Raw genomic sequence first — 21,579 nt, forward strand, 5'->3', positions numbered from 1 at the left:
AACAAGGAAGAGGGGAATGGGATGTTGGGAAAGGGGCTGCAATTTTAAATGGGGTGGCCCAGAGGAAGCCTCACTGAGAAAGTGACACCTGAGCAGAGACCTGGCAGCAGTGAGGGGGTGAGTGAGGCAGCTATTTGGAGGAGAGTGTTCCAGGCAGAGGCAAAGCAAAGGTCCTAAGGCGAGAGCCTGCCTGATGTATTCTAGGAATAGTAAAGAGGCCACTGTGTCAGAGAAGTGTGTGGGGGCAGGTGAGCTCTGGAGGCCCTTATAAGGACCTTGCCTTTTACTCTGAGTGAGATGGGAGCTGCTGGAAGTTTTGGGCAGAGTAGGAGTGACATGTTTGGACTTACATGGATCACTCAGGCTGCTGAGTTGAGACTAGTCTAGGGGAGGCAAGGGCAGAAGTAGGGAGACCAGTTAGGAGCTCCCTGTGAACTTCAGGCTAAGAGATGATGATGGCTTGATTTAGAACAGTAACAATGGTGACGGTAAAAAGCTAGTGGATTCTGAATATATTTTGAAGGCAGAAGCACAGAACTTGCTGAGGAATTAGATGTGAAATACGTGAGAAAAAGAAAATAATCAAGGATGACTCCAAGGTTTTGGGCCTGTACAATGACAAGAATGGAGTTGCCATTGAAGAAAATGAAGACAACTGTGGGATAAGCAGGTTTGGGCAGAGGTATCGGAAATCAGTTTTGAGGTCCCTAGATACCTATTGGATATCCAAGTGAAGATATCAATAGGGAGCTGGATATGTGTGTTAAAAATTCAGGGGAAAGGTTCAGATTGGAGATACAAAGCTGGATTTGTCAGCATATTTAAAGACGAAAGACTGGCATCAATGGGTTGACAGCAGCTAGAAAGAGAGGTCTAAGGATGGAGCCCCGGGACACTCTAAAAGTAGTTCGTAAACTTTTTGATCTCAAGACCCCTTTACACTCTTGAAAAATTTTTAGGATCTCAAGGAGCTCTTGTTTATGTAAGCCTATTGTGTTTTGTTTTGTTTTGTTCTTTTGAGACAGAGTCTCACTCTGTCACCGGGCTAGAGTGCAGTGGTGTCATCGTAGCTCACTGCAACCTCAAACTCCTGGGCTCAAGGGATCCTCCTGAGTAGCTGGGACTATGGGTGCACCATGATGCCGGGCTAATTTTTCTATTTTTTTGTAGAAATGGGGTCTCACTCTTGATCAGAGCTGGTCTTGAACTCCTGACCTCAAGTGATCCTCCTGCCAGAGCCTCCGAGAGTGCTAGGATTACAGGAGTGAGTCACTGGGCTGGCCCAGTTTTGTTTTTATTCACTTCCTCAGTGTATATCAAGTGCCTGGGACATAGTGAATGCTCCACTCTTCCTCATAAGCTTGTCAGAGTTTCTCATAAGTAGGAGACTGACTCTCTTTAGTTTAAGGGGCACACTGCCAGTCTTAACTCTCATCATATTCTATCACCTGACCCTTTTTTCTTTCTTTCTTCCTCCCTCCCTCCCTCCCTTCCTTCTTTCTTTTCTTTTTTTTAAAAGACAAGGTCTTGCTGTCACTCAGACTGGAGTGCAGTGGCCTGATCATAGCTCACTGTAATCTTGAACTTCTGTGCTCAAGCAATCCACCTGCCTCAGCCTTCCCAAGTAGCTGGGACTACAGGTATACACCACCGTGCATGGCTAATGGCTCATCAAAAAAATTTTTTTCAGAGATGGGTTCTCGCTTTTTTGTCCAGGCTGGCCTCAAACTCCTGGGCTCAAGTGATCCTCTTGTCTTAGCTTCCCAAATTGCTGGGATTATATTTATGAGCCACTGCTCCCAGCCCTACTTGACCCTTGTTTTCCAAAACAAACCCTGCATTTTCATCCTCAGGGCCCCACGCTTAGAACAGTCCCATGCCCTACATGTGATTTTAATGCTCTATTGTTGCCATCTTGAAATGGTTAATAATTTTTGAAAGAAGGGTCTTGCAAATTAAGTAGCTGGCCCTTAATGAAGTCCTGGTTATACAAAGTTATGAAGCATAATCCTTTAACTCTGTCTCTTGTTATTTCAAACAAATATTTATTGATTGCTTACTAGGTTCAGAGGTAGCCCGGTGAAGTGGGAGGAAGCTATTACCACCCTAGGTGGAAGGGACTGTAGGAGTGAGGACTCCGAAACCAGCAGAATGGGGTGTAGCTGGACAGGAACGGTCTTGTCAAGGTTTGTCTTTCTCTTGAAGGTTGTTCTCTCCTTACTTCATGGTCCTATTGCCCTTTGTCAGCATCGCTTAACTAGCACAACCCCATCGTGCTTTGAATTACGGTGGACACATTCACCCCCAGATGCTCACTGGGCACTCCCTAGGGGATAGGCATTGTGCTGGGTTCTGTAGGAGACACGCCCCTGTCTTCCAGGAGCTGGTATTCCCTTCAAGGAGAGGCAGATATGAGGAGTAGAGGGTAAACATGTCGAGGGCAGGTCTCCCCTAGCACCTGGCTCACTACTCAGCACAGACAGCTGTGGATATTGTTGTCTTGCATTACTTCGGATTTCAGGGCAATACTGAAATCGATCTTGTTCATCACCCCATGACCAGGGTAAAACGTCATTACAGTTTTCTATACCAGGCTGATAGTTGGTAGTATTTTTTGTTTTATAGTTTTGTTTTTAGAGTATTCACCGTGAAGATAACGAAGGTAGGGTGGGAATAAAATTCCCTAAATGGCCAGAGGATAGGGATAGAAGTCAGGTCCCTCAAATTTGTGTGGGGGGGGGGCGGGGGAGCGGGGTTGGGAACAATCCCAGGAGGGGACCCTACTGTGGTACGCCTCCTGTCCTGGATCAGGAGGGCTCTGGTTTTCACCTTCTAGAGACGCTTCCACCTCACATTATAAGAGGTCCCCAGGGTCGGATTCTAGTTCCTCTCCGCCCCATGTTGTGGGGCTTTTACTTAGCTTCAGTTTCTCCTTCTGTAAAGCCAGGGAGTGGGCTTAGATTACTTTTTAGGCGCCTGTGACTCCGGGACACCTGTGACACTCTTCAGAGGAGCATGCCCAGGACCCTGCGTTGTCGCACCCCGTCTCTACGGCACCGGCCGGGGGCCGGGCCTGCGCTGGGCCGCGCCCGAGACTCACCTGTGAGCGGAGCAGTGACTCACCTGCCCTCCCCCAGCCCTCCCCCGCTCGCGGGCTGTTCCAGGAGTCACCGCTCCTCCTCCCTCTCGGGGGTCACTCCCGGCCTAAGCGCCAAATAGGGGCCTGGCATGAAGTAATTCTGGGGCGGGGGGCGGAGAAGACATACTTTAGGGGTCCTGGCCCGGCAGGCTCTCTTCGCGGTGGCGGCTCTTCCCCAAAGTGCGGGCCGGGAAAGGCCGGGAAAAGCGGGCAGGGCGGCGGCAGGAGGCGCCGGGAAGAGCGAGCCGGAGGGAGGTGCCGGGAAGGGCGGGCGGGGCCGGGGCCCGGGCCGCGGGCGGGGGGCGGGGGCGCCTGGCGGCCCATTTCCTCCTCGGAGCCAGACGGGCGGGAGACAAAGCAGTGGCCGTCAGCTTGGGGCCTCCGGAATCCCGCACTCGCCCCACTCGCCGCAGGTAACTCTCTTCGCACCTCCCTTCGCGCGGACGCGGGCTTCCCAGCCGGGCCGAGAGGGTCCCCTCAGGCCTGGCCGCCCCAAGCTGCGCCCCGCGGCGGGGCGCGACCTCTGCTGCGCCGCCGCCCAGAGCGGGGCGCGGGGCTGGCGTCCGGCCGGCGGCCCCTACCCCGCGGGGCGCAGGCCTGGGCCCTGGGCGGGCGGGGCTGGCGTTTCCCCGCGCTCGGGAAGTTGCGGGGCCGCGGCGGGTGGAAAAGAGAAGCCACAGGCCCCGCGCAGCCGCGGCGTTTCCTCTCGCAAAAGTTTCTCGCGGTTTCTAAACTTTGTTTCATGGCCTCGGAGCGCGCGCCAGCCCCGCGCTGGGCCCCCCGCCCGCCTGCCTTTTGGTGGCGCGACGGCGCCTTGGCGCTGTGCGCGTGTGTTCGGGGAGTTGAGTTTTGCAGGGAAGTGATTGTTGTGTGATTTTGTGGTTTCTGTCCCCCCTCCCCCTCCCGGCCACTGAAACTTCCCGGTGTGCCCGACCGGACGTTGGCTGAGCCGCAACGGACGCGAAAGTCGTAGCTCTCCCTTCTCCGACACGGGCTGGTCGGTGAGGTGCGCCACACCCGTGTGGACTTTTGGCGTCTGCCACCTTAACCTTTACCTTGGGATTACTCAGCCTCCTTGTGCTGGTTGATTGGACGTGCTCCGCTCTTGGTCCTAGTTTTCAGGAGTGGCTTGAGAAATTTTTTTTGGTGGTTGTTGACTTTTAAAGGAGTGTGTGTGCGTGCGTGCGTGTGCAAAGCACTTGTTGGAAAAAATGTTGACTGACTGCCTAACCTTTGCTTGGGAGCAGTGGCTTCCCAATAATGCAGGCGGTGGTTGGCTCAAATTCAGATTGACACCCTCTTGTGTCCTCCGGCATCTTTGTAACTTTGTGTTTGTTTTGTACGTGATTTACAATAATTTAGAAAAGAGTAAGATAGGTGAAGTCTCCAACTAAATTAGGGGCCTTTTATATTTTTGATGAAGGAAATGCTTACATTATTGTTTTGTTGTGACAGGATAGGCATTTTGATGAGAGGATATTTTGGGTCTCGCAGTGATTTTTTAAAGACTGTAAAGATGAGTGTTACTTTAAGAAATGGAATTTGTAAATCAAATTAATTAAGATGTGTTATTTTGTTTCACAAGAGGAAGGAGTGGAGAAATTATCCATAGTCTCTGCCTAATTATTCACCCTTCTTGATTTTATTGAAAAAATAATTTTTTATCCACTTTCTTAAGGGTTCACAGATGATTAAGATATGGCCCCTGCCCCTAAGGATTCCCTGTGCAATAGGGAGGTACTACACGGTAGGTGTACAAAGCAGACTTAGGTGCCATAACGGTGCTAATGAGAAACTATTATATATGGGTCAAATGTTGTATAATACTAATAACAAAAGAAACTCTTGGAGACATGGAGAGGGGACTAATAAGTTTTATTTGGATAAGTCATGAAAGGCTTCTGGGAGGTGGTGGCTTTCAAACTGTGTGAACCGTGATTTGTGTTTTATTAAGTGCAGGGAGAAAGTCATGAGAAGCATAAAAGGGCCTAGGAATTTGAGTTGTGATATCACTCTCCTGCTTTTCCTTTACTTTTGGCTCATCTCAGTTTCTCCCTCCCCAACCCCCTCAACCCCTTTCTTTTCATACCCACAGTTCTTCAAATATCTTGGTCCACTGATGTAGCATCACCTTCATTCCCATCTCGTGACATCTCCTTCCATATAGTGACTTAGAGGTGAGGGGTGCTCTCACCTTGGGTGTCCCAAGATGGGAATTGCTGCTCTGGGCAGTCACCTTGTCAACCTTATGTGCTAACGTCCAAGCCTTTATTTTGAGTGCAGATGTCTCCTGACCCACATAGTCAGCTGTGCATTGGGCAGCTCTTTGAGTGTCTCAGGGGCTTCTCAAACACAACATGTCCAAAATGGGTCTCCTTTCGCTTCTGGAGACGTAAACCAGATGTGAAGTTCCAGAGTAACTGCCCGGGTCTTGGAATTTCTTTGAGAAAATAACGTTAGTGTGGGATGTGACAGCCCTGATTGGTGGTGGTGGTGATAGTGTGTGTGCTGGTGAAGATCTGGATAGAGGGACGAGGGTTCTCTGCATGTGCAAAGGTCCTGAGACAGGAACGACTCCGTGTTTAGAGATCTGAAAGAAGACAAGTGTAGCTTGAATACCCTAGGGGCAGGGGAAAAGACCTCACATGAGATTACCAGAGATGACAGAGGCCTGGTCACAGGGCCATGTTTGGGTTTTATTCTAGAGATGTAAGAAGCCACTGTAGGGAGTTTCATGATCTGATTTCTTTTTTGAGACAGTCGCTCCTGCTAGTGCTTGGAAAGGGCTTGTATTTGTGTGCATGTGGAAGCAAGGAGTTGAGCTAGGAAGATGGTGGGGGTAAAAGTGGTAGGGATGAAGGAAGCTGTATTTTGGAGAAAGGAGACTAAAATATGAATTGGATGTGGGGGGCTTGGGCTTCTCTGTAAAGTTGTTTCCTTAGAGACTCTCCCCTCAACCCCAAACACACTTTCATGATGAGCTCTTGGTCATATCTCAAGACTCAGCACTTTCATTTCTGGTAGCAAACTTCTTAGCACCAGGTGGTGTATTACATTGTGCTGTATCTTATTGCTGGTGTCTGTGCTTGCCTTTCCTGCTAGAAAGTGAGTCTTGTAAACTCCTTAAAGGCAGGAACTGATAGCTTTGGCTCTTGGCTTTGTATCTGTCATGAAGGGCAAACTAGATGCTTGTTGAATGAAAGAGGAAAATCTTTTCTGTCTGGATTGTGGCTTGTGGGTGGAAGAATGACAGATAAGGCAACAGTCAGATTATGGATGGCCTCAAATACGAAATTGCTGTTTTGGGCAAATTGAGGACCATCTCCAACCCATTCTTCTTCTTTTCCACCCAGATCTAATCAGTGATGAAATCCTCTTTATACAGTTACACATATTCCTTTTTTTTTTGTTCTCTACTTCCACTCTAGTTTATATTATCTTCCTTGAACTATGGGAAACTATTCGTAGTTCTCTGGATAAATTGTTGTTCTATTGCTTGCTTTGGTGCACTTTTCCTCCTCCCAGACCACCCTTCTTTCTCTTATCCGTCTGACAAACCCACCTTAGATGTCACTGCTTCTGGTGTCTCTCTTGGATCTCAGTGCTTCTTGGGTACTTTGTACATCTGTGGTTGCATCTTTTGTATTGTTTAGTAAATATATATATATATATATTTTTTTTTTTGAGACAGAGTCTCACTCTGTTGTCTGGGCTAGAGTGCCGTGGCGTCAGCCTAGCTCACAGCAACCTCAAACTCCTGGGCTCAAGCGATCCTCCTGCCTCAGCCTTCTGAGTAGCTGGGATTACAGGCATGTACCACCATGCCTGGATAATTTTTCTTAGTTTTTTATAGAGGTAGAGTTTTGTTATGTTGCCCAGGCTGGTCTTGAACTCCTGGTTACAACTGATCGTCTTGCCACAGCTTCCCAAGGTGCTGAGATTATAGATGTGAGCGACCACACCTGTTCAAGAGTACCAGTTTCCTTCCTTCCTCCCTCCTGTGCCACCCGCACCCCCTGCTTTTTTCCCTCCTGATGGAATCTCCCTCTCTCGATGGTGCGTCGCCGGTGTGTCGCCAGTGTGCAGGCTAGATAGAGTACAGTGGCATCATCATAGTTCACTGCAACCTCAAATTCCTGGGCTCAAGTGATCCTCCTGCCTCAGCCTCCCAAGTAGCTGGGACTACAGATGTGGGCCACCACTCCTGGCTAATTTTTTGTATTTTATAGAAATGGCATCTCACATTTGCTCAGGCTGGTCTCAAACTCCTGACCTCGAGCGATCCTCCTGCCTCGGCCTCCCAGAGTGCTAGGATTACTGGTGTGAGCCACTGTGCCTGGCCTGGGTTCCGGTTTCTTTATGTCCTCACCAACACTTGTTATTTTCCTTTTTTTTTTTTTTTAAATACAGATGGGATCTCCCTGTATTGCCCAGCCTGGTCTCTGACTCCTTGCCTCAAGTGATCCTCCCATCTCAGGCTCCCCAATAGCTGGAACCATAGGCATGACCCACTGTGCCCAGCGTTTTTTTTTTTTTTTTGGAGACAGAATGAGACTCTGTTGCCTGGGCTAGAGTGCCGTGGCATCAGCCTCGCTCACAGCAACCTCAAACTCCTGGGCTCAAGCAATCTTACTGCATCAGCCTCCCAAGTAGCTGGGACTACAGGCATGTGCCACCATGCCCGGCTGATTTTTTCTATATATTTTTAGTTGTCCAGCTAATTTCTTTCTATTTTTATGGTAGAGACGGGGTCTTGCTCTTGCTCAGGCTGGTTTCGAACTCCAGAGCTCAGACAATCCGCCTGCCTCAGCCTCCCAGAGTGCTAGGATTATAGGCATGAGCCACTGCACCTAGCTCTCATTGTGGTTTTGATGTGCATTTCCCTAATTATTAGTGATGTTAAACATCTTTTAATGTATTTATTGAAAATTTGTGTATCTTTTTGGGGAAATATCTATTTCAGGTTGTACAGTTTTAAATTTGGTTGTTTGTTTTTTGTTATTGAGTTGTAGGAGTTCTTTATATATTCTGGATATTTAAAGATACATATATGATTTGCAAATATTTTCTCCTATTCTCTGGGTTGCCTTTTCATTCTGATGATAGTGTCTTTTAGTGCACAAAAGTTTTTAATTTTGATAATGTCCAACTTAGCTATTTCTTTTGTTGCCTGTACTTTTGGTGTCATATCTAAGAAATCATTGCCAAATCCAGTGTCATGGAGCTTTTCCCCTATTTTTTTTTTTCCATCAGCTATATTATGGATTCCTTGAGGGTTGGAATTAAGTTGCTGTTGTAGCCACTTAATCCTCCCACACAGTGAGCACATAGTGAACAAGTCTAGAATTTTTAAAAAATGTAATTCTTATTGGCCGGGCGCGGTGGCTCACGCCTGTAATCCTAGCACTCTGGGAGGCCGAGGTGGGCGGATCGTTTGAGCTCAGGAGTTCGAGACCAGCCTGAGCAAGAGCGAGACCCCACCTCTACTAAAAATAGAAAGAAATTATATGGACAGCTAAAAATATATATAGAAAAAATTAGCCGGGCATGGTGGCGCATGCCTGTAGTCCCAGCTACTCGGGAGGCTGAGACAGGAGGATCGCTTGAGCTCAGGAGTTTGAGGTTGCTGTGAGCTAGGCTGACGCCACGGCACTCACTCTAGCCTGGGCAACAGGGTGAGACTCTGTCTCAAAAAAAAAAAAATGTAATTCTTAAAAGGTCATAATAAACAGAATTATGTACTGGAATGTTTCCTGTTATTGTTTTTCATTGATTATGTGTCCATTATCTGATGAGTTATGATGATAACATGCTCTTAGAAGTTTTTAAACTTATGAGACTCAGCCTGTAAATTTGAATTTTGTCATCTGTGTAATGAATATAATGATTTATCAAGTATATTTATTTTAACTTCTGATGTGATAAAATGCTAATTTATTCTTTCAGTTAGGGAATGCTGAACAGTATATGTTTTTATCTCTATTAAATTGGCTGTCTTAGGAGTAAAACCAGTGAATAAGTTCAGCATGTAAATATCATTACGTTGCTGACTTACCTTCACTGAAACTCTTCCAGACCATAAATTCTTTCGCTAGGTGCTGAGCTCCTTCAAGGCAATTATATTATTTTGTATCTTTCTGTTTACTGTTACACCTGACTCATTTCTTTGCCCATGGCAGGTATTAGTCAATAAATATTGAATTAGTTATAGTAGATATACTTGCAGTATGTATAGGATTGTGCCAAGTTAATATGGGGGTGGAGACATGGCTTGACATCCAGTTTATTAAAATTTTTCTTTTATAAAAGTCATATTTTACTACCTAGAGATAAATACTATTAACATTTTAGTGTATATCCTTTAATCTTTTGTTCTAGGCATGTATATTGACTATAATGTTTATGAAAAATAGATTTTACTTTATGTGCTTTTTTTGTAATTGTCCTACTCTGTTGTCTTAGAATCCATTCCTAGAATTCCCTTCTTTTTTAAGGCTGAATAATATTCCATTGTATGCATATACCACATTTTGTTTATTCATCTTTTGATGGACAGTTGGATTGTTTCCAGGGTATGCTATTTTTTGTAGCTCTTAAAATTTTGCCAGATTCCCCTCCAGAAGTGTATTCTATTTGCATCTGTGGTGTATCAGGGTATTTTCCACTTTAAACATTCTCTGTCGTTTGAGTACTTGGGAGTGGTGACTGTAGGCTGGCTGTTGAATGAAGATGAAAGGAAGGTTTGGATGGCAGTCAGGCCCCTTGGATAAAGGGGGAAATGTCTCTCAGGTTGATTAGGTATATAGTAAGTCCTCGTAGGCCACTTGCTCGTGTTGCTGTGTCATCTAGAAAGGGTTTGGCACTGAACTTCTGTCCAGCAATGCATAACCTCTTTGTCAGGGATGGTTATGGATCTACGTTTTCACCTGTAGTCCTTCATCCTCTTCCGAGGTTGATGCCGACTTAGTTATTGAAGCAGGGGGTCTGAGTAAATAATATTTGGTATATTTACATTATGTGGTTTAGTTGTCTGTACATGCTGTTATAAAAAATAAATTTCATGTGACTTTTCTATATATTGATTGTGGAAGTGACAGCATAACTGTTTTTAGAATAGTATACCAGAGAATGAATTTTACTGCATGTAAAAAGTGAAAAAATGAAAAGTAAAAAATAAATTTTCCAAAATATTTTTTGGGGGTGAATTTGACCTTCTGTATGGAGGTAAACAAGTAGTAAAAACCACAAACTCAGTTATCCTTTCTGGTTTCCTAGCCCATATCATTTGTTTCCACAAGTGACTGTGAAGCCACACACTTTGAAGTCTTAAAGAAATTTTGGTTATATGGTACATGTTGGAGGATTTAAGTCTAATTAGCACCTTCTGTTTTCTCTTAAGGAAAAAAGTTAAACACATAAGGCATCTGGAAGAGTCTCACAGAGTAGCAGTTTCTGAAACTTGCCCAGGTGCTAGTGTGCCTTCTTCCAGTCCTTGAGGATGTTGCTTGTACAACCTGATGGTCTGCTGCTCTCCCTGTTTGATGTGGGCCTGGATTGAACGAACCAGGGTGGGGAATTGGACAGTCTGGCTTGACTTGCCCTGTTTCATGCTGTTTGCTCATTTGTGAGAGCACTGTACTGAATTATCCATTATTGAAAGTTCAAAGTGTATGGAAATAACCACACTTCAAAATACAATGCCAACATTGCCCTTTCTCTGTTGGAATTTTTAAATGTTCATTATTTTCTTTAGTTTTTTCATAACTATCAAACTTTCTCTTCTCCATGTGCAAGTATGCCCCAACCCCATTTCTAATGGAGCTTGAAATTAGCATGCGTTTCTATTTACTTGTTGATGGACTATCATCAATCAACCCCACTTTTTGATTGGAATTTAATTTGTGTTTTTTCATGGCTGCAAGTGTGCAGTAATGCATATAATGTAAATACAGTTCAAAGGGCAACTTTGGGTGTTCTAAATATTTCTAACAGATTTATTTGATCATTTGGAACAAATGTATAGTAGTGTGATGTCATTTTTAAAATGTCATCTTTTTCATGTTTCCATTTTATTAAAGGATGGAATTATACTGTGGAAGTTACTATAATTTTCATCTTTGAGACTTTTTTTAAAGACTTAAAGGGTTTTACAGAAGAAAAATATATGTTTTCCATTTAAATTTGTGATGACTAATCTTAGTATTAAATAATTGGTCTTATTCCTTAATTGCTAATTTTAAGGCTAGTTCTTTCCTGGATTGCTTAGTTTTGACTATTTTGTTCCATTATATTGAGCTATGGATTTCCTTCATTTTCTTGTTCTGAGGTTTCATTATTAAATATTGTCAAAAATAAGCGGACTATCAATTGTCTTGAAAATGTTTTATTGCTATGGTTTACTAGTATTTGACATTCTGAATTGAAGATACGAGTTGGAAACCTGGTTAATTATCAGGTTATATAATACTGTACTTTGTTTATTAATAGCCAGGTTAGACTGCAGACTGTTCTTGAAACTGAAAATGCTGTCATAACTCAGAAAACACATTCAGTGTGGCCCATTTCAAGTGGCGTGAAGGATAGAGCCTTTGCTATTAGTCCATTTGCCCTGTGTGGCTCCGATGCATGCCTTCTTTCCAGGCAAAGATGTATTCTTTCCATTCTCTCATGGTATGGTGAATATTTCATTATGTTAAATATTTCAATATTAATTCCAGACTCTTGATCATGGTTTGTGAAATATGATAGTGCAGTGAATAAGCTAGAACCTTAAAGGGAGAGGTAAGTTACTATTACTCATGAGTCAGTGTTTGTGCGGTTTTGTATTCCTGGGGATCTCTAAATTGGCAAAAGTTTCCTATAATCATCTGTTATAATTCTCTTGCTTCCCTGGACCTGGGGTCATCATGTTCTCAGAAAAGTTTTGGACTGACTGTGAAGTGTAGCTTTAGAAACCTGTCATTTTGCAGAGAAGTGACTAAGTGAAATGTAAGCTTGATCCCTTGGGAGGGGAAAAAAAATCCAAGGAAATGGAAGATGGCAACCTTTGAGAGAAATTTAAGTTTATTTGGGAGTCTTTAAGATCAGTGAAAGATGTGATGTTTTCTAGGTAGCTTAACTGAGTCAGAGTCTAAGGCAGTATTTAGTTTACTGTATCTTAATTACATTGGGAAGGGTTCACTTAAATATAGTATGTTTGTAAAGTCTGCCTTGGAAAGTATTGTGCCAGGTGCTGGGGAGATGTTAAGAATGTGTAAGTCACCATTGCTTATCTCATGAAGTTTACAAACTAATTGGTTTAGCTTTAGTAATATTACTGATAGGTGAGAATTAGCAATTTATACCCATTTTTTGCTAATCGGTAATGAGACAGTTCTTATTTCTTTTTTTTTTTTTTTTTTTTGAGACAGAGTCTCACTCTGTTGCCCCGGCTAGAGTGAGTGCCGTGGCGTCAGCCTAGCTCACAGCAACCTCAAACTCCTGAGCTCAAGCGATCCTCCTGTCTCAGCCTCCCGAGTAGCTGGGACTACAGGCATGCACCACCATGCCCGGCTAATTTTTTCTATATATATTTTTAGCTGTCCATATAATTTCTTTCTATTTTTAGTAGAGATGGGGTCTCGCTCTTGCTCAGGCTGGTCTCGAACTCCTGAGCTCAAACGATCCGCCCACCTCGGCCTCCCAGAGTGCTAGGATTACAGGCGTGAGCCACCGCACCCGGCCGACATTTCTTATTTCTTTCTGCATGTCAGTGTTGCTAGATGAAACCTAAAATGGTTGAGCCAATTCAGTTAAACACGTATACAATGTTGTGTTAGATGAAAGTTACTGTCCTCAAAAAAGCCATGGTCCGTGTGCTCAAAGCTCTCAGTTTCATGGGAGACACACACACACACACACACACACACACACGTGTAGTGCTATGTGGTAAGTGCTGGGGGAACTCAGAAAAGAGGGAGCAGCTATTTCTGTGAGGCAGATGAGATGACGTGTCTGAGTCTTGAAGGAAAATGAGTAGCTTTCCAGTTGGAAAAGTCTTTGGAAGGGTGCTCTGGGCAGAGGAAGGTCTTGTATAAAGATCTGGAGGCATGCAAGTGCACTGGGGAATATTTTCATGGAGTGGAGACAAGTGATAAGGCTGGCAGGCTAGTGCAGGTGAGGTTTGTTTGCAGGAGGTTTGGCTACATCCTGTCTGTAATGGGTAGGCAGTCCCTTTTTATTTAGAGGTAGTAACCCAATGATAGTGATTACTGGGCTGCTGGGAGAATGATTGGAAATTAGAAGACTCCTAGATGTTCTAAACCAGAGATAACGAGGACCTAGGCTAGACAACTGAATAGGAAGGGTTAGTAGAGTAAGTGAGGTGTTTACTGAGGTACAGAGGAAGAGGAGGGAGGAGGGGAGAAGGGAGCCTAGAGTCTCCTTTTAGGGGACCTGGTATGGTGGATCTTTGGTCAGTGGAGATGGGGAAGCCCACAGGAGGAATAGGCTGGGGTGGCTGAGTGGGGATGCTTGGTTTGGGGCCCATAGTTTGAGGAACTCAGCTCTGCAATTAAGTGTATGGAGATGTCCTGTAGACTTGTGCAAATGCAGTTCTGGTGGTAAAGGCACTATCTGGCCTCTTTCTACCTTCCCTGTGGTAACTGAAAGACTTAGGGTTTGCTCCTTTGTCTCTGTTTTTTTTTTTTTTTCTTGTGGGGGAGGGGTTGTTTCAGAGATTCTCAAGTAATTGTTATGAACAGTAAGAATAGAATGGTTCCAAGTATTTTTAAGTTAGGATGGAAGAAGTCCAAACCTCTAATGCCTTCTTAATTTCTTAGCTTATCTTTCAGCCTTATCGTGCATCTCTATTTTTCACTTACACTGTGGTTCTTCTTCTTCTTTTTTTTTTTTTTTTTTGAGACAGAGTCTCACTCTGTTGCCCAGGCTAGAGTGCCGTGGCGTCAGCCTAGCTCACAGCAACTTCAAACTCCTGGGCTCAAGCAATCCTCCTGCCTCAGCCTCCCAAGTAGCTGGGATGACAGGCATGCACCACCATGCCCGGCTAATTTTTTTCTATATATTTTTAGTTGTCCAGCTAATTTCTTTCTATTTTTTTAGTAGAGACAGGGTCTTGCTCTTGCTCAGGCTGGTCTTGAACTCCTGACCTCGAGTTATCCTCCCGCCTCGGCCTCACAAAGTGCAAGGATTACAGGCGTGAGCCACCTCGCCTGGCCCAAATTTTCTTAATTACTGTATATACACTTTTTTTCCACACTTATTTGAAAGTAAACTGAAGACCTTATGGCACTTCACTCTTAAATTCTTCAGCATGTTATTCCTAAGAATAAGGACATGGCCGTGTATAACCATAGTACTACTATTACACTCAAGAACTTTTACATTGATGCAATAACATTATGTAATACTTTTCTTTTTTTGAAACAGAGTCTCGCTTTGTTGCCCGGGCTAGAGGGAGTGCCGTGGCGTCAGCCTAGCTCACAGCAACCTCAAACTCCTGGGCTTAAGCAACCCTGCTGCCTCAGCCTCCCGAGTAGCTGGGACTACAGGCATGTGCCACCATGCCCGGCTAATTTTTTCTATATATATTTTAGTTGGCCAGATAATTTCTTTCTATTTTTAGTAGAGATGGGGTCTCACTCTTGCTCAGGCTGGTCTTGAACTCCTGACCTTGAGCGATCCACCTGCCTTGGCCTCCCAGAGTGCTAGGGTTACAGGCGTGAGCCACCGCGCCCGGCCTTTTTTTTTTTTTTTTTTTTTTGAGACAGGGTCTCACTCTGTCACCCAGGCTAGAGTGCAGTGGTGTCAGCCTAGCTCACAGCAACCTCAAACTCCTAGAGTCAAGCAATACTCCCACCTCAGTCTCCCAAATACCTGAGAGCACAGGCATGCACCACCACATCTGGCTGATTTTTCTATTTTTTTTGTAGAGATGGGGGTCTTACTCTTGCTCAGCGTGATCTCGAACTCCTGGCCTCAAGTGATCTTCCTGCCTCGGCCTCCCAAAGTGTTAGGACTACAGGAGTAAGCCACTGCACCTGGCCCTGCAATACTTTTTAAATAGTGGTCTGAGGATTAGCATCAGCTCTCCCTGGGAGCTCATGAGAAATGCAGTGTTAGGCTCTACCCTAGACCTGCTGAATCAGAATCTTTTAACAAGATCCCCAGAATTACAGATCTCGTGTACAGTTCATATTCGTATTCACATTCTAACAGTTTTCCAAGTCATGTCCTTTATGATTTTTTCTTTGATCAAGAATCAGTAAAAGATCACATATTGCACTTAGTTGTCATGTCTCTTTAGTCATGATTACCAGTCTTTCACTCCACACTCTCCATGACATTGACAATTTTGAAGAGTTTAGGCTAGTTTTTTTTTTTTTTTTTTTTTTGAGACAGAATCTCGCTCTCGTGCCCGGGCTAGAGTGCCATGGCGTCCTCCTACCTCACAGCAACCTCAGACTCCTGGGCTCGAGCAGTCCTACTGCCTCAGCCTCCCGAGTAGCTGGGACTACAGGCATGTGCCACCATGCCTGGCTAATTTAGGCCAGTTTTGTAGATGTTCCACAGTTTGGATTTGTCTGATACATGATGATACATATACATATGTATATTTTAAATATATGGCATCTTGCTATATTGTCAAGGCTGGAGTGCAGTGGCTATTCACAGGTGCTACCACGGTGCACTATAATCCTGAGCTCCTGGGCTCAAGTGATCCTCCTGCCTCAGCCTTCTGAGTAGCTGGGACCATAGGCAGGTGCCACCATGCCAAGCTTGATGTTTCTTTCTTAGGGCATTGCAGCAGGTTGTCACGTTGTTCCACTTGTGATGATGCTAAGTTTAAACCCTTGATTAAGTAGCATCTAGGGCTGGTCGGTTGTGGTGGCTCGTGCCTGTAATTCTAGCACTTTGGGAGGGCTGGGTGGGGCAAGAGCAAGACCTGTCTCTACAAAAAATAGGAAAATTAGCTGGAAGCGGTGGCCTTCCTGCAGTCCCAGCTACTTGGGAGGCTGAGGTAGGAGAATTGCTTGACCCCAGGAGTTTGAGGTTGCAGTGAGCTATGACGGGCCACTGCACTCCAGCCTGGGTGACAGAGTGAGACCTTGTCTCAAAAAAAAAAAAAGAAAAGAAAAAAAAGTAGCATCTGCCAGATTGCTTTGTTACAAAGACACCTGTTTCCTTTTGGTCTTAATTAATTGCTACAATGATCTGCTAGGGATTTATAATTAGTCTTTCTGTCCCTGGCATCTAGCAGGATCCCAGAACATGGTAATTGGTTAGTCACTGACGAATGAATGACAAAAAAGGTCACCAAAGGTATATACTACAATACAAGTTTTAGAGACAATTCTTTCCTATTTTTTCCGCTTAGTCTGGGTAATTTCCCAGACTCTCTAGTCAAGTGGAGGCATCTTTTTGCTTAGCTTTCCAAGAGAAGTACCTTACTCTTCTTCGTGTGGGCTTCTCAACTGTGTCAAAAGTTTCTCTGCCTTTTAGTCCCATTGTTCTAAAACAAAACCCTCCTTTTCATGTTGTCTTTCGTTTCTCTTGTGCCTCCAGTCCAAATGCTTGTTTTATATTCTTTGCTCTTCAGACTAGAGTCATCTAGTCTCTTACAGAAACAGGGACTTCCTGTGCTTCCATAATCAGTTGTCTGTTATGAGGGTTTGACGCAGTTTTCTGTTAAACACTCTTCTATTAACGGTCTCAACCATAATGTGATGGAAGCTAAGTAAATGAACATAGATTGCTGGTCCATACAGCAAACAGTCACTTCATCTTAGGAGCTTGTTCTTATTTTTTTCATTTGATCTCTTCTTGCTCTGTTCCAGCCACACTGCCCTTCTCTTTCTCGATCCTTGAAGATACTGCCTCATGTAGGTTACTTCTGCCTGGCATGCTCTCTTCCCCCAGATACTGCTCACTTGACTGGTTCTTTCAGACTTCAGCTCAGACGTTATCAAGACAGAAAAGTCCACAAAGGGCCCTACCTAATTCCATTACTATTGCTCTGCTTAATTTTCTTCCCAGCTCTGTATTGTCTTCTTGGTTTACTTATTTACGCCATTACTGCAGTATAAGCTTCGTGAAGGTGGGGTCCTTTTTTTTTTTTTTTTTTCTTGTTTACTGCTGTCTGGAATAGTGCCTGAACAAAGGAGGCACTTCAGTATTTCCTGAGTGAATGGCTAAATGGTTGACTGAACATTTTTTTTTTCTAAGTTTACCTTTTGTTTTTGTTTAGTGCTTTTTACAATCACTGTGTCTCCTGATGCTTGTGGCATGTCAGTTCTTTCATTCAGTTGTTCCCATTATCTTTGGTGCCCTCAAGAAAATAAGAAAAGGAGCAAAATAAGAATGATTTAATGTAACCTGCAATTCTGTATCCCCCATAACAATAAGATGAAACAAAAAACAAACAAAAAATTCCTCAATAATATAACAATTGTCCCCATCTCAAAAAAAAAATAAAAATAAAAAAAAAGAATGATTTAAGTGTTCTATTATGATTATTATTTTTTGTAGATTTAGCTAAGTATCCTTTTTCTTTTTTTTTTTTTTTTTTGATACAGAGTCTCACTTTGTTGCCCGGGCTAGAGTGAGTGCCATGGCGTCAGCCTAGCTCACAGCAACCTCAAACTCCTGGGCTTAAGCCATCCTCCTGTCTCAGCCTCCCGAGTAGCTGGGACTACAGGCATGAGCCACCATGCCCGGCTAATTTTTTCTATATATATTTTAGTTGTCCATATAATTTCTTTCTATTTTTAGTAGAGACGGGGTCTCGCTCTTGCTCAGGCTGGTCTCGAACTCCTGAGCTCAAACGATCCGCCCACCTCGGCCTCCCAGAGTGCTAGGATTACAGGCGTGAGCCACCGCGCCCGGCCCGAGTATCCTTTTTCTAATAGGTCTGTCTAGTGGAAGGAGAGTGACAACTTCTGCCGTGTGCCATATATTAATAAATGCCAGAGAGATAACATGTATGTGATGGGTTCATCACATAGAAATAATGTGATCATTTAATCCTGCTACTCTGTAGTAGATGGGAAACTTTTTACTCTTACTATATTTTGGCTCTCAGGTTTGATCAAGACTAATATTTTTTTGGATGATATTGCAATTTTGATTAGAAATAGAGATTGTACTTTTTGGAGGAAAAGTTTTTTTTTTTGTTTACTTGGACCATCTGCATTTTTATACCTCTTATTTTCTTACCACTTACCTCAGTCCCAACTGGTTTACATTTTAGAAGGTGACAGACTTTGGGGTTAAAGGGATTTAGTCAGATAGGCAGGATTTGGTTTTCAGAGTATGTCTTAATTATAAGTGTTCCCTTGGAGTGTTTTTTTTTTTTTTTTTTTTTTTTTTTTTTTTGAGGTTGCCAGAAGATGTGAGAGTTGAGGTTCTGACAGCTGTGTTAACTCTGCTTAATGCAGATGCATCCTGGCATTGCTATGACAGCACTGAGTGATTCACAGTCCTATGTCTTGTGCAATGTGACAGTTAACTTTGCTTTGGGTACTTTTAATTTCTAAATTTCCTGATTTGCATTTAAATGAACCATCCTAACATTTCATTAACCTTGCTGTTAAAAAAATTGACGTCAAGTAACATGGTAAGGGTAGTCTAAAACTTTGGAGCACGCACATTTTAAGGCTGATGTGGCCATTCCGTTGTAAATGAACATTTAATGTCTTTTGAGAAGGTGTGTAGTAGCCCTTTGCACAAATGAGGCAGTTTGCTAATAATCAGTCTCCTTGGGTTCTGATGGAACTATGCTTTTATTTTCTCCTCACCGTTTCTCCATTTCTCTTTCTGTCATCAAACAACTGCATCTCTGCCCCTTTCTGAATTTATAGCAAACTTTTGCTTTATTGCCAGGATTGCCATTTATAAGGTAATGAAGACTGAATAACTACAGTTTAACTTTTTATTTAGTTCTACTAAGCATGATCCCTGCTGAAAAAACCTAAGGTTGCTTTAATTCATTAAGGTTGGCTAGGTTTTATAATAGAAGTGCTCTTGTAAGTTAATTGGAAAACTAGAAACTGCCAGGAGTTTAAAAGTTATTTGTTTAGTTACTCTGAACAATATCATTAATTGTAGAGAACCAGAAGATATGACTAAGGTTAAGGCAGGAGCTTGTCTTGGTATGCTTGTAAATATTTGCAAATCATGTTGCATAAATTCAGTTCAACTAATACTGTGTCTGACCTGCATTAAGCACCTAGCTAGCAACTTAAGGGATATAAAGAAGCATAAGCATAGTTATCATCCTTAAACTTAAAATACAGCTAGGAAGATCACCTGCTAAACCTGAGAAAACTAATTAAGTTTAATAAAACAATTCAAAACCTGTTGAGAGATAACATAAATAAAAAGAGCACTAGAATTGCAGGACTGGAAAGACTTGAATTTAAAATTCAACCTCTTTCATTTTGTAGGTTGTAAAACCAAAGATCCAGAAAAGTGAAGTGACTTGCCAAAGGTTAGAGAGTAAGTTAGTGACAAAGCTGGTATCAGATGCCAGTAGAGCACGTTCTCTTTAGATTTTAAACTCTCTGTTTTTACTTTTTTTTTAAATCTTTTAAGATTGAGGTCACCAAAGGCATAACTTGGCCCTGTAGTATATAGTTTAATAATGTTCGATGTCGCTCTTGGCAGGGCCCTGCCTTCATGAAGCTTACACAGTAGTAATGGCATAAATAAGTAGACCAAGAAGACAACACAGAGCTAGGAAGAAAATTAAGCAGAGTTATGATAATGGAATTAGATAGAGCCCTTGAAGGACCTTTCTGTCTTGATAACATTTGAGCTGAAATCGTAAAGAAAGAACCTGTCAAGTGAGTATCTGGGGGAAGAGAGCAGTCCAGGCAGAAGTAACACAGAGATGAGGCAGTATCTTCAAAGACTGAGAAAGAGAAGGCCAGTGTGTCTGGAACAAAGTAAGAAGTTAGTAGGAGATCAAATGAAGGAAAAAACAAAAAGAAGCTCCTTGGCACTTTTGATTAAAGGTGTTGCACAGGATATTCTGCCTCCATCGTGGTTATTGAAAGTCTTAAACACACTGTATGAGTTCTCAATTTTCAGTATATTTCAAGCTTCTCAGTGTGAGTGAGTCCTTTGCTTTACTTGGGACCTGAGTCTGGTGAACTTTTAAGAGTGAAGAAGGTGACTCTCTCAGAGACTTTCCTTAAGAGAATGTGGAGTTCTGGAACTGGAAGAGACTTCAGGGGAGAATCTTGTTCAGAGGTTGCAAAGTGGTGACCAGTAGGACAGATAGTACTTAGATATGTTTGTCTTTCACAGTAAAATTTTTTGGAAGTTACTGCTAACATTGAAGTTGGGAGATTTCTTGTAAAAGCACTTCTGGCCGGGTGTGGTGGCTCACACCGGTAATCCTAGCACCCTGGGAAGCCGAGGCAGGAGAATCGCTGGAGGTCAGGAGTTTGAGACCAGCCTGAGCAAGAGTGAGACCCCATCTCTACTAAAAATAGAAATAAATTATCTGGACAACGAAAAATATATATAGAAAAAAATTAGCCAGACATGGTGGTGCATGCCTGTAGTCCCAGCTACTTGGGAGGCTGAGGCAGGAGGATCGCTTGAACCCAGGAGTTTGAGGTTGCTGTGAGCTAGGCTGACGCCATGGCACTCTAGCCTGGGCAACAGAGCCAGACTCTGTCTCAAAAAAAAAAAAAAAAAAAAAAAAAAAAAAAATTGTACCCCTGGTCTCTCTTGAAAAGTCAGATGGTAGCCCTGGGTTTGCATGATCAAGATTGCCTGGAGTTGGTGGGCAACTGGGTACAAGCTTTCTGATTTTGCAGTCTTGGTCCCCCACCCCCCAACCTATAGAGGGTAGGTGTCACTTGCAATTAATTACTGTGCTTATACTCTACCTTTTTTTTTTTTTTTAGAAGGAAGTGAAATTGTTTTGTACCTCAAAATAAGAAAATTAGGAAAACAAAAGACCTGGAAGGCCTTTTATTTTAAGAAAAATGGAAGGGTGAATTTCCTAGGAAAGTGAATTGGTGTATGTTGTATTTGTTTAATAAACACAAATGTGGCCACATGTAACTAAATGTCTACTTGCAGCTAGCTTCACTTAGGTTACTTCTTGTCTCCCCCTTCTACAATCCTGAAAGGTTCTATGTTTTATTTGTGTTAATACAGTGTCTCTGGAATGCTGGGATATGTAGGATCCATGGGGCAAATAATTTCTTCTGAAATGTCTTATCTGTGACATTTGATGACATTTGCTTGAGCTGTCATCGGCCCTTTAGCAATCTAGAGCATTCCATCTCTTGTTTACTGACTTGGGTTGATCAGTTTAGTGGACAAATAACCTTTAAAAACCAAAGTGTAAGTCTGATATATGAGTGTAGAGAGCAAATTTGCTTAACCTGTACTGAAACATTCCTTGGAAACTGGCATATTCTGTT

The 21,579-nt window shown here is 43.2% G+C and overlaps 1 protein-coding gene across 5 annotated transcripts in view; it reads left to right on the plus strand.

Annotated features, from left to right (window-relative positions):
* The first annotated feature begins 3,436 nt into the window (after positions 1–3,436).
* CTNNA1 (catenin alpha 1) overlaps positions 3,437–21,579 on the plus strand; it is a 151,455-nt gene continuing 133,312 nt past the window's right edge. For 3 of the 5 annotated variants that reach the window (XM_069483702.1, XM_069483703.1, XM_069483704.1), the window contains exon 1: positions 3,437–3,552. The gene's annotated coding sequence lies outside the window, so the exon portion shown is untranslated. The remainder of the gene's footprint in view (positions 3,553–21,579) is intronic. The other 2 variants (XM_069483706.1, XM_069483705.1) reach the window with 1 other exon arrangement.

The sequence above is a fragment of the Eulemur rufifrons genome, chromosome 10 (assembly GCF_041146395.1).
Source record: "Eulemur rufifrons isolate Redbay chromosome 10, OSU_ERuf_1, whole genome shotgun sequence".
Lineage (NCBI taxonomy): Eukaryota > Metazoa > Chordata > Mammalia > Primates > Lemuridae > Eulemur > Eulemur rufifrons.